Raw genomic sequence first — 12,866 nt, 5'->3', positions numbered from 1 at the left:
AAGCCAGGTCCCAGACTGAAAGGGAATGATTTGACTGAGTTCACCAGGTTCAAGGTGGAGAGGAGACAGGCTCCCAGGCCTCTCTTTGCTGGTGTCCTGGACCTTTCATCAAAGAGGACTGAACTCCCTTGTGGTCCAGTGGTTACAAATCCGCCTTGCAATGCAAGGGACACCGCTTTTCTGATCTCTGGTCCAGGAAGATGCCACAGAGCAGCTACGGCCATGCGCCACCACTACTGAGCCTGTGCTTAGAGCCTGGGAGCCACAGCTACGGAAGCTGCAGGCCCTCAAGCCTGAGCGTCACCACTAGAGAAGCCACCGCAGCGGGAACCGGCACAGGCAACCAGAGGGCAGCCCTCGCTCCCGTAACTAGAGACAAGACCCAGCCAGTGCGGCCAAAAACAAGTTAAACAAACAAACAAAAATTTTAAAAAGAGCAAACTGAACTTTTTTTTTTTAAGTTCATCTAAGTCCTTTTAAATCCATAAGACTTTGACAAAGTCTCTGTGGCTTCATGATTGCTGCCTCCAATAGGGACACTGATTTTCCTGGAAAAAAGCAAGTGCTGAAATAGACCTAAGTTTAGCTGCAGAAAATACATACTAAGGAATATGTTCCAGTTGCCTGGATGTTGGAGGAATGACAAAAGGAAAAACAAGCTAAGTGTTTACACGACTCCAGTCATTTCCGGTGATTACGAAAGATGGGAAGTGTCTGCCTTTAGAAATCTAGGAAACAAGACTGAAGTGAATCCACACACACAAAACCAAATCCAGTGTAAAAATGTAAGAAATGAACATTGCAGGGAGAAAAAAAAAAAAAGAAAACCTAGTAAGATACAATGGGTCTGCAGAAATCTGTTCACCTGGACGCCAGAGACATTTTCTTGCTTCTGAAAGTTAGTGACAAGGGAATCGTGGGCACTTCAAAGAACACGGCTGCCCATCCTACCACGAAAATGCTCCCAGGACAAGCTCTTCTCCCAGTTCACTGTTTTCTGTTTTTCTTTCTGAACCACAGTAGATAGAACAATTACTCCTTCACAGTTAAGATGCATGTCAGTGATAAGAACAAAGTCTGATGTTGGGTTTTGATCTCTGCACCCACAGTGGGAGTAATTCTGTGGAACTCCAGCAAGTTCTTTGATCTGTTCGTGTTGTTGTTGTTGTTTAGTCCCTAAGTCGGGTCCAACTCTTTGTGACCCCATGAAATGCAGCCCACCAGGCTCCTCCATCCATGGGATTTCCCAGGCAAGCGCACTGGAATGGGTTGCCATTCCCTTCTCCAGGGGATCTTCCTGACCCAAGGATCGAACTTGCATCTCTTGCATGGCAAGCAGATTCTTTACTGCTGAGCCACCATGGAAGCCCTTGATCTCTTTGGGCCTAAGTAAATAAAGATACTTAAGCCATAGCCAACAAAGTTATCCAGATAAAGAGACACTCAAAGATGAAGTCTAAATTCATTGGCAGGTAATGCCCATCACTGCTCAAAGGGTCCAGAGCCGCCAGCAATGCCTTTGATTCGCTTTCTCCTCAAGGTTCCTATTTCATAAAAGGCACACTTCACTTATCAGTAATAATGCATTTTGCCTGTTTGAGTTGGCCAAAAACATAACTAAACTACCAAGCAGAAGTCCTGGTTGATTACTTCTGCAGAAAGTTATCAAAAGAAATCAATGTTTCCATGAAAAATAGGATGTCATTTTAACAAAAAGTGTTAGTTGCTCAGTCGTGTCCTACTCTGAGATCCCATGGACGATAGCCCGCCAGGCTCCTCTGTCCATGGGATTTCCCAGGCAAGAATACTGGGTAGCCATTCCCTTCTCCAAGGGGATCTTCCCGACCCAGGGATCAAGCCTGGGTCTCCTGCATTGCAGGCAGACTCTTTGCTGTCTGAGCCACCAGGGAAAAGTTAACCAAAAGTAATGTCACTCAAAATGGATTAACTATATATTTCATATTTGGAAACAGTGTTTGTAACTTACAAAAATTGTCCTTCAGCTGTATACTATCTTCCGGAATCCTTTTGAAATCCAGGGACCTTGAACTTGGAATTACTGTATCTGGTGGTCTCTAAGATTCTAACATTCCATGATATTTAGTTTCAGATTTTCTGGATGCCAAGGGGGAGGATGGATATTAAGAACTCTCATCCACTACCAGTAAGAATATAATTTGGTACAATATTTGTGAAGTCCAATTTTGCAATAAATGTTAAAATCCTTAAATGGGTATAGAAGAAGTTCTAGTTCTATTATATTATCCATCTAGTTATATTATCCATCATAATGGTGGATGGAGTAGCTCCTTCCTACTAGACCAAACCTCCTGAAGATAACAAGTAACAGCTCGAAACAAAAGATTTTAGAAAGGAAAGCTGTGAATGTGTTGGAGAACAACCAGAAGCAGGCAGAAACCAAAGGGGACTTTGACCTTTGAAAAAAGGAACCACACAGGATGAGACCTATGTTTAGACAGTTTTCTGATGAGGGCAGTCCTCAGCCTGCCAGACAGAAAGCTGCAATCTTAACTGTTTGAAGTGTCAGAGGACAGAGTTCAGGGCTGTCAGAGTGGCCGAAAATCAAAGAGCTAGATCCTGAAAGAAGCTAAAAATTTTAAAAACTGAACAGAGATTTCAAATGCTGAGAGAGACAAGAATGTGGAGTTTGAATCTTGCCAACTTTTCCAGGAGAGATTTCATAAACACCTTGAACATTTTATTGATATCCAGAGAAAAAGGAGGGGAGACAATCAAAGATTATGTCCCAAGACAGAAGATATTTCCCTCATATTAAGCAAACTATCCAAAACAGATCCATTTTAAAGAGTAAAAATCAACCAACACAATACTGTAAAGCAGTTATCCTTCAATTAAAAAAAAAGTCAAAATCAAGCTTCCATAACTTCAAGTTGATATGCCATAATTTCCTGCCTGCTATCGTCAAAGACAGACAAAAGATACAGAATCTCTAAACCCACCGTTCACAAAAAAATACAATAAAAAATTTCTGGATATGCAAAGAAACAGAAAAATGTGACACATACTCAAGAAAAAAAATCAAGCAATAGAAACAGAACTCTAAGGAAACCTAGATGTTGGAATCAGCAGATAAGAAATTTATAGTAGCTATTCTAAATATATTTGAGGAATTAAAGGAAAACACTGTCATGATGGGCTTCCCAGGTGGCTCAGTGCTTAAAAAAAAAAAAAAAATTGTCAATGCAGGAGACTCAGGTTCGATCCCTGGGTTGGGAAGATCCCCTGAAGAAGGAAATGACAACCCACTTCAGTATTCTTGCCTGGGAAATCCCATAGACAGGGGAGCCTGGCGGGCTACAGTCAGTGGGGTCACAGAGTCAGACATAACTTAGAGACTGAACGATTACAACGCTGCCATAAACAGGTAGAGAATCTCAGCAGAGCCATGGAAACAATGCTTTAAAAAGAATCAGATGGAAGTTCCAGAACTGACAAGGCTCAGAACTGAAAAATTCAGTGGATACCTCTAACAGAAAAATCTAGAAGACAGGCCGATACAAATAAGTCAATCTTTCTTTAAGCTGCCTTCAAAAAGATTATGCCATTCAGTGTGTAAAGGCATAGGAACCAAGCAATGTGATCTATGATAAATCTAAAGCAAAAAGAGCTCTTTTAGAAAGAAATTGAGCACTCCCCTGGCAGTCCCGTGTTTAAGACACTGAACTCCTAAGACAGGGGTCACGGGTTCAATCCCTGGTTGGGGAACTAAGATCCCACATGCTGCACGGCATGGCTATGAAATAGAAGTGTGTGGTCAAAAAGCATTCTCTCATGGTTTAATTGATGATATCTTTACTCAAATAAGCCAGTCTTAAAAACACAAAACAAAACAAAGTTTTTAAAATGAAAGAGCTTCAGTAACATTTGGTACAATATCAAGCATTCTAATATAAGTGTAATTGGAATCTCAGAGAGGAAGAGAGGGAAAATGAGCAGGAAAAGCATTTGAAAAATATGGCTGAAAATGTCCTAAACCTGATGGAAAACACTAACTTCTAAACTCAAGAATCTTAATAAACTCCAGGGAAGATAAACATACACACTCACCACAGAAAGGTATGTCATAGTCACATTGCTGAAAAATAAAAAGTCTTAACCAGCCAGAGAAGAAAATGACACAGATACAAAGACCAATGACAGGAATCACATCTGAGTTTTTATCAGAAGCAAAGAAGCAAGAGATCATGGGATGATAAGATAATGAAATGATTGGCACTAAAGTACTACATCCAGTAAGATACATTCTTCAAAAAATTCAGGAAACAGACACTTTTAGCTAGCTGAAGCTGAGTGACTTCTTCATCAGGAAATGTGAAAGGAAGTTATTCAGATTGATGAGAAATGACACCAGGAGGAAACCTGGGTCTTCAACATGAGGAAAAGATACCAAAAATGGTAAATATGTGAGCAAAATAAAAGACTACCATTTTGTCCTTCTGCAATTTATTTTAGAGACAGCCAGTAACTGCTTTTGCCATGATATCATACAGCATGAATCTCTGACCAATTGGAATTAGACCTTATCAACAAGTATCTAGAAAAATATTCAAATAAAAATTAAGCAACACATATTTAGGCTTTACCATTTATACCTTAAAAGTAAAATCCTGAAGCTATGAAACCCGTGGAAGATCTTTGCAGTCTTGGGGCAGACAAAGACTTCTGAGTGTGACAGGGCACACAGGTCCACTCTGGCACCCGGATTGTGTCTTGGAAAAGGAAAAGTGGAAAAGAAACCCTGGGCAGTGTCAAAACCTTAGATCTCACTGTCTAAGTTTTACAGTTCGCTTTTACTAACTGAGGACTCTTCAGGTAGTCAAATGAAATATTAGGTTGCTACCAGTAGGAAAAGGGCTTGGAGTTCAAGATGAACTTAGATATTTAAAAAAACGAAAGTTAATTTTTTTTTTTGCCCTTCTGACATGCAATTGAGTTATTTGTGCATTTCTAGAAGATTAAAGTGTGAGGAGTGGCCCATGGAGAAGCAGCCTTAGGGAAGAAAGAAGAGGAAACAGTGGCTGGAAACCTCAAGGACTCCAAATCTAGATTCTAGGGTCCCTTTACACTACGGTGTAGCCCCGGTAATAAGACGTACCGCACTAAGCTTCATTGAGCCGTCCTGGCTCAAAGCAAGCTGCTCTCCCTTTGGAATTCAAATAGAAGCCCTGTGCAGTTTTACCTCTAGAGAAAGGATATTTTCTTATATATATGGCTTTCCTACTGGCTCAGACAGTAAAGAATCTGCCTGCAATTCGGAAGACCTGGGTTCAATCCCTGGGTTGGAAAGATCCCCTGGAGGAAGGCAAGGCAACCCAACTGAGCGAACTAAGCACAGCACACACACACGTGTGTGTGTGTGTGTGTGTGTGTGTATGTTTATATATATATATATATATAAATTTTATATTTAACTTTGAAAGTGAAAGTCGCTCAGTCATGCTCAACTCTGACTCCATGGACTATACAGTCCCTGGAATTCTCCAGGCCAGAATATTGGAGTGGGTAGCCTTTCCCTTCTCCAGAGGATCTTCCCAACCCAGGAATTGAATCGGGTCTCCTGCATTGCAGGTAGATTCTTTACCAACTGAGCTATCAGGGAAACTTCATATTTCAGTTTATATGTATTTAATGTATAAATTTATGTATTGTGTCCATGCTAAGTTGCTTGAATATACATAGAATGTCAATGTCATTATACATATAGTATAAATTTTATACAATAAATTATATGTATTACATATATTTAATATATAATTGTATTTATTGTATAAATATATTTTAATATGTAAATTCTATATTTATAAATATATATTTAATACAGGGATTATTTATAAATGCATATTTAATATATAAACTATATATATATACGTATTTAATTGAAGTATAGTTGATTTACAATGTATATCAATCTCTCCTGTACAGTCGAGTGACACAGTTAAATACATAGACACTTTTTCATGTTCTTTTCCATTAAGGTTTATCACAGGCTGTTGAATACCCTGTATGTTTATCCATCCTATGTGTAACCGTTTATATCTGCTAATCCCATGTTCCCAGTCCTTCCCCAAGAAAGGATATTTTCTACACTGACTCAGTACCAACTCTGAGAAACTTGTCTGCATTTTTTTGAATATTAAAATTAATTGTCAGTAATAAATGAAACTCTTATCAGTCCCGTGGGATCCTAAAGGCTTTGAAGCATTCACCGTCCACAGAGCCTGGAAAAGCTCTGGCTTCTGCTCCAGGAGGGGATGATAAGGTCATTGTTGTCCCTATTCTCACCACCCACCCTGAGCACAACCAGCGGCCGGCCGGGACATTCCGGCGGCCCCAGGGGACTGAGGCTCTTTCATCACTAGAGAATTCTAGAGATAGGTTGGAACCTGAGTGACCAGCCGTCCTGGCTGCCCTGTGACTATCCCTGCTTCAGCTTTCAGAGGCCATATCTCAGGAGGTTTCTCAGTCATCCCGCCAGCAGGTCAAGAGCCGTCGGTCGGAGGCTGTGCCCTCTCCCCAGGGCAGCTGCTTCCTGTCCGAGAGCCTCTGTTCAAAAGGGCTCTAGGTATGGATGTCCCCCACCACCCCCGGCCTGCTTCGGCCTTTTCTCCTGGCTTTGAGTTCTGTTCGAAGTCATCCACCCCATCCCATGCCTCCTTGGATCTCAGCTACAGTCACTCTGTCTGGACCCTTCTGGGTACCTCCAGCCCGAGAACACAAGACTAGTTTCCCAGAAGACCCATAATTAAGAGTTACTAACAACTATAAGTTATATGTAAATTTCACAGCTAACCATTCTGATGACAAAGAACATTTACTTGTTGCTGTTGTTGTCTTTAGATCAATGTCATTCAAAACGCTTTAAAACTGTACAGCACCAGCATTCACTGCCCGCTTCTGGGCCCTCTTACCTTCCAGTAAAAGCCTGAGCTGGGGATTCGCGTTTCTGCTTTGTTTCCGGTCCGTGGGAGCCCTAAAGAGGTAAAACAGAGAGACAGAACAAAAAGGACATGAGCAATGTTCGCTGATCTCCAGCTGAGTTTGGGGGCTCACTGCTGAAGCTGTACCTGTAGCTTTAAGTGGCACGGCAGTCCACTGGCAAGAAGGCTGGTTTGGACTGCAACAAGCTTCATTTACTCATTCATTCAACAAATATGCATTGCATGTCAAAGTGCTTTAGAGATTAAACTAAACAAAAACCCAGCCAGCATTCATTAAGGTCCTGGCCTGTTGTGACTAACCCTTGTGCCCACTTCTGTATCTTCTGCGTCCTTCACACAGCAGGGTATGTGGGAGTCCAGTGAGCAAATTCAAGGCTGGAGGAGAAGCAAAAGTCTTTCTTTGACCATCATGGGGGACCCTGCCTGGGTCTGAAAATTAAACTGACAAAGATTTAACAGGAGAAAAGCATACACATTTATTCAGGATGCACATTTTACATGATCTGGAAGTCAACATAAGGAAATGAAGACCCAAAGCAAAAGTTAGACCTGAGTATTTTGTGCTGGGTTTGATGAGGATGCCCAGGTGTGGAGTATATGACAGGTGAAGGAACAGACGTGAGTATAATCAACTGGGGGAAACTGAGCAAGGCCTGTTTGTTAGGATTCTTCTCTTTATCTTCAGAGATAAGGATGATCTTCCAGGTAAAGGGAGGGTGCCTCTCACAGGAGGATTTTACGATCTGTCTCAGCGAAGAAGTGCAAGTGGAGATAGAAAAGTGCAGCTGCTGTTTTCTCAAGTCCCTTCAGTTTAAAATACTCGATATGCCCAGCTACCATGTATTTTTGGGTAGTATATTCTGAACCTCATCATGGCTCTGGCAATAATGATGTCATCTTATATAATCAAAGAGCCTATTGTTGGACAATAGGGCACTAGGGGCAAAAATGAGTCAAACCCATGCCACCCTTCATCACCACCCCTCCCCCAATGCACTTCCAGCACGCCCTTCACTGATCAGCAGCCACAGCCTTGACGCCAGGACCAGGTTTCCCAGATACATCAAGACATCCATAAGATGGCACTAAAATGAATCTTCAAGTCCTCCATTTATTCAACACAGTCGACAATCCTTGTGGGTCTCCCTGGTGGCTCAGTGGTAAAGAATCCACTTGCCAATGCGGGAGACATGGGTTTGATCCCTGGATCAGGAAGATTCCCTGGAGAAGGAAATGGCAACCCATTCCTGTATTCTTGCCTGGGAAATCCCATGGACAGAGGAGCTTGGCAGGCTTCAGTCTGTGGGGAGGCAAAGAATCAGACATGACTTAGCAACAAAGACAATCCTTGTCTCACAGGTTTTGGGCGCCAGTCACAGAATCTGCATCTGTGAGCTCCATCACAAAGGGCCCGTATGCTAAGAGATTGGAGGTTCCGTGAATCATGGGGAAAGCTGAGTCACTGGGTTTGGGAATGGGCAGGGGAGAGAACAGGAATGGCAAAAATAGGCCTGAGGCAGGAGTAATGTGGTCCAGGAGGGCACTACTGAGTTGAATAAGGTAAGCCTCAAAGTCTCAGACAGCAGCATCCCAACGACAGAGCTTGGTGGCATATCCCCCACCCCTACCCCCCAGCAAACCCCCAGGCTGTACGGAGAGAGGAAGCATTCAGAGTCACTCCCTCCCCAAGATGCCACACAGTGGAAGGAAGGGGCACGGCCCCAGAGGAAACTGGCTGGAGCAGACACAGGTAGCCCTGATACACTGCAGCTCTCTTGACAAGGCTTCGTTGCCTCTGTAACCGGGCTTCTCCAAGTACCGCTCAGGGGTACAGGCAGCCTCTAGAGGCTAGAACAGTCAAGGAAGCTGAATCTCTGTGTGTGCGTGCGCACTCAGTCGTGTCTGACTCTTTGTGACCCTATGGACTGTAGCCCTCCAGGCTCCTCTGTCCATGGGATTCTCCAGGCATGAACACTGGAGCAAGTTGCCATTTCCTTCTCCAGGGCATCTTCCTGACACAGAGACTGAACTCGTATCGCTTGCATCTCCCGCACTGACAGGCAGGTTCTTTACCAGCTGAGCCATCTGGGAAGCCCTGTATCTCTAAAGCTTCCAAAAAAGAATGAGGGTTTGCCTTGAGCCCAGTGAGGTAGATTTGGGGTGCCTGGCCTCCAACACTGTCAGAGAATACATTTGTGTTGTTTTAAGTCACCCAGGCTGTTTACACCAGCCAGAGGAAACGAAAACATCTTACATGACAAGCAGGAAGATAGAGAGGGACCAAGGGGCTCACTGGTCACATCCTAGGACTCCAGATCTTGCCTTCTGCGGGGTAGCATCCTCCTGGAGTCCCAACCCAGGACAAGTCCCTAGGAGGGAGGGTGCCTTGGGGCTCAGCAGAGCCCTGGGAAAAGCAGTAGTCCTTCCTCAGCTCCAAGAGGGCTGCTCACCAACCCTCAGCCTTCAGCATACGGGGCATTACTGTTCTGTATCCACTGAGGCACCTGCCAGGGCACCAAATGGAAACGGTCTAAGAGCTCTCGGGGCTGATCCAGGTGTCTCCACGGTCTCCATGAGTCTGAACTGTCACATCCATCGTATGAACAAGTGCATACTGGAAACATCCAGATCAGAGTAGGAGTTGCTGCAGACTCAGAAAGCAGAGGATGGTGAGGGTCCTCAGAGCAGCTGCTGTTACGCAAGGCATTTTGATCACCACGCATCAGGCATGCTGGCTTTCATAGATAGCCTCTGAAAGATGCATACACAAGCGCAGGTGGGAACGAAACGTTTTCTGCTGCTCATTTCATCCCAGCCTCAGCCCAAATGGATTTATATCTCGAAATTTCTTAGCACAATGGGGTGTGAAGCAGGGGGAGGGAGATGCTCTAGCCACACTGTGGGGAAGGGTAATTTGGTCCACGCTCCTGTTTATGGGAATGGTTTTCCACTAACACAGAAAAAAACAAAACTTCTGAAATAAAGGAGGACTGCAATTGTTTGTTTCCTTTTGCTTTTTTGGCTACAACAGTAAAAACTGTCCTTCAAAATAGTCCCCAAAGACATCAGAGCTGGACAATGACGAATGGGGAACAGATGTTTCTGGGCTGTCAGAATGGCAGCTTCCTCCTCGACACGTGGGCTCTGGGATACAGGGAATGGGTCACTGTCTGGCCCTGGAGGCCAGACAGACCAGGTCTGGCAGGCCAGGGCTCAGGTTCCAAGGGTGAGCGGGACGGCGGGCCAGCCTTCCCCTGTCAAGTTGGGCAACTCGGGGCTTTTAACTGCCTTGGGGATGAGGGTGTGCGCCTTAAATGAGGAACTAGGACTGGCCTGACTTCCCAGCAGGCGTACAGCTCAGTTTACAAAGATCTGGTTCCCCAAGGCCTGGGAGGCAGGGGCCGGAGGAGGATCTGCTTTTCTCAGGACCTGGGAGCTAGTGCTGCAATTCTGCGCCACCCACTTTCCCACATCACTTCACTTGCCCACTTCCCTCTCCCCAGAAACCCCACACGGCCAGCGCCTGGGGATGGCAGACGGGAGTGGAACCGGGCTAATGGCCAGGCAGCCTGTTGCTCTCAGAGGTCCCCCACCCCATCCAGTCTCTGGTCTCCAGTGGCAGCAGCCTCCCAACAGGTCACCCCATGGTTCTCCTCCAATGACCTCAGTACTTGCTCCGTGGGCTTCTGCTGTCAGTGTCCATAGGGTGCTCAAAGGCCCTGAGGGGCTGGAGGGTCCAAAAAAATGCAGTGGAGTGGCCATAACCACGCCAACTCCCAGGGCATCTGGTACTGGACATATGGGGGCCCTGCTACATGCCCTAAGGCTCCCCACACTCAGAGCTCCTCCCCCGCCCAGCAGGAAGCAGAAGCAGGGGTTGAGGTCACCCCACATCCTTCTTTCCCACCACACTCACAACATCACGTGTGTTGCACGCCATGGCCGAACTTCCACTCCTGTTAGGAACCTCCCGTGTGGCAGGTTTTAGATGCCACGGGTTAGGTTGGAGGCAGCGTCTGGAGTCCAGCTCCTCGGGTTCAAACCCCAGGTCCAGACTCATCATCCTCCACGGGCCTGCGCATTTCATACCCTCTGGGTGCCTCAGTTTCCCCATCCTTAAACGGTGAGTTTAATACTTTCCAGGGGAGCTGCTTATGACTATTAAATGTCAAGTACCGCCGCTGGCCTGATACGCGGGGGCACTACTTATAAGAGGCCCAGAAAGTGAGCACCTGGCCTCACGGATAGACCCAGGTGGTCGTGCGGCCTGTCTGACCATGGACCACCCTCGTCTGCTTTCAGTGAGTTCGCAGTGCGCAGGCGTGGGTCCTGCGGGCCAAGCGCTGCGCGTGCGCACCGGCTGAAGCCGGGAGCGCTGCCGGGAACAGCGTCAAGGCACGGAGGATGCGGAGCAGAGGGCAGGGGGATGAGGGGGCAGCTGGAGCCCAGTTCACTCTTGCAAAGCACTTCCTGAACTGCACATTCAGTTACCACAAAATGAGTCAAGGTCCCTTTCAAGTGGCTTATTGAGCTTCCCTCTGATCTGGTACAGCCTCCCCAGGATGGACGGGCCACAGGCTTTCTTGGTGAGCTGTCAGGCCCCGCTCGGGAACCCCTCAACTGGGCACCAATGCCAGGCTCTGCACAGGCACTGCTTCACTTCTTCCCTACATCAAACCCACAGTCTGGCCTGGTTCCCATTTTACAGATGAGGAAACTGAGGCTCAGAGAGGTTGGGTGAGCGGCCTGGGATCACACAGCTAGTCAGGGTCAGGGCTGGGATTTGATCTTATGCTTGTCTGGCTCTTACCTGCTAGCTCTTTCGCCTGGCTCAGTGCAGTGAGCCAAGGCCATGTTCACCTTACCTGCCTGGGTCAGATAGAGGTCCGGAAACTCTCATTGGTAAAATGGAGACATTTGGGAGGTGAGACTGTGGAAATGGAAGGCTTAACCCCCTTTTCTCACTTCCCAGGAGGAAACAGGGGACTGTACTTTCTTGGCAGGAAATACTAGGGCCTCACTGATGGGGTGGTATCTCCTGTGGACAGATTTCTCATAAGAAGGGAGTCAGTTTGCCTATAAAATCTCTGGGGAAATGCCCTATGGGTCAAGTAGTTAGAATTCTGAACCTCTACTGCAGGGGGCCTGGGTTTGATTCCTGGTCGAAGAACTAAGATCCCACAAGCTGCCTGGTGTGACCAAAAAAAGTCTCCCCTGAAACACCAAGGTTCCATGGTTGAGGGAGACAGCCACAAAAGCTTTCTCTGAAACCTGTCTTCAGGACCAGGCACCTGCCTGGGTAGAGGGGGAGCCTCAGCTGTGAAAACCCTTCATCCTGGGGCGGGGAGTGCTGAGGGAAGGAGGATGGGCCCCAAGCCTGGTGTAGGTCCCGCCCCAGGGAGAGGTCCTTTTGGGTCTCTGGGAAAGAGGGAGGGCTTCTCAGTGGTACTCAGGGAAATAAGAGAGAAAAAAGGAAGCAGGTGCATTTGAAACACAAAGCCAGCCTGTGGAAAACCCATGCCAGCCAAGAGGGTCTGAATTGTGCTGCAGCTGATTTGGTTGTTTGTTTTCGCTTTTGTCCTTGTTTTGATTCAGTTTAGGAGTTTTCTTAGTAATCATCAGTAGGAAAGTCAGGTGGCCACCCAAATGAAAAAAGAGAGAGAGAGAGAAAGAAACAAAACTGGGTGATAACAACAGATAACAAATCTAAGGATATTTTCATGGAACTCGCCCATCTTTTTGAGATGGAAATGAGTCTGAGCCTAAAGTCACATTTTTTCTCCTGATTCCCTTTGTCTTTTTTAAAAAGCAACTTTTACTTACAGAAATAATTCACAGTACCCTTGTAACACATACGCACTATAAATGAGGCTCAGGAGCCCCTTG

General features: G+C 45.9%; 1 long non-coding RNA gene across 3 annotated transcripts in view; it reads right to left on the bottom strand.

Moving 5' to 3' along the window:
- Positions 1 to 12,866, bottom strand: part of LOC133256648 (uncharacterized) — a 195,123-nt gene that overhangs the window by 99,561 nt on the left and 82,696 nt on the right. Inside the window, exons 1-3 of one of the 3 annotated variants that reach the window (XR_009739253.1) lie at positions 10,644 to 10,775; positions 9,274 to 9,731; positions 6,951 to 7,012 (exon numbers count right to left, since the gene is read on the bottom strand). This is a non-coding gene — a long non-coding RNA (uncharacterized LOC133256648). Of the gene's footprint in view, positions 1 to 6,950; positions 7,013 to 9,273; positions 10,776 to 12,866 lie in introns of those variants that run through there. The other 2 variants (XR_009739252.1, XR_009739254.1) reach the window with 2 other exon arrangements.

Source organism: Bos javanicus, chromosome 11, assembly GCF_032452875.1.
Source record: "Bos javanicus breed banteng chromosome 11, ARS-OSU_banteng_1.0, whole genome shotgun sequence".
In the NCBI taxonomy this organism is placed as follows: domain Eukaryota; kingdom Metazoa; phylum Chordata; class Mammalia; order Artiodactyla; family Bovidae; genus Bos; species Bos javanicus.
Note: the sequence above shows the minus strand (reverse complement) of the source record. Positions and strands in the feature narration are given on the sequence as shown.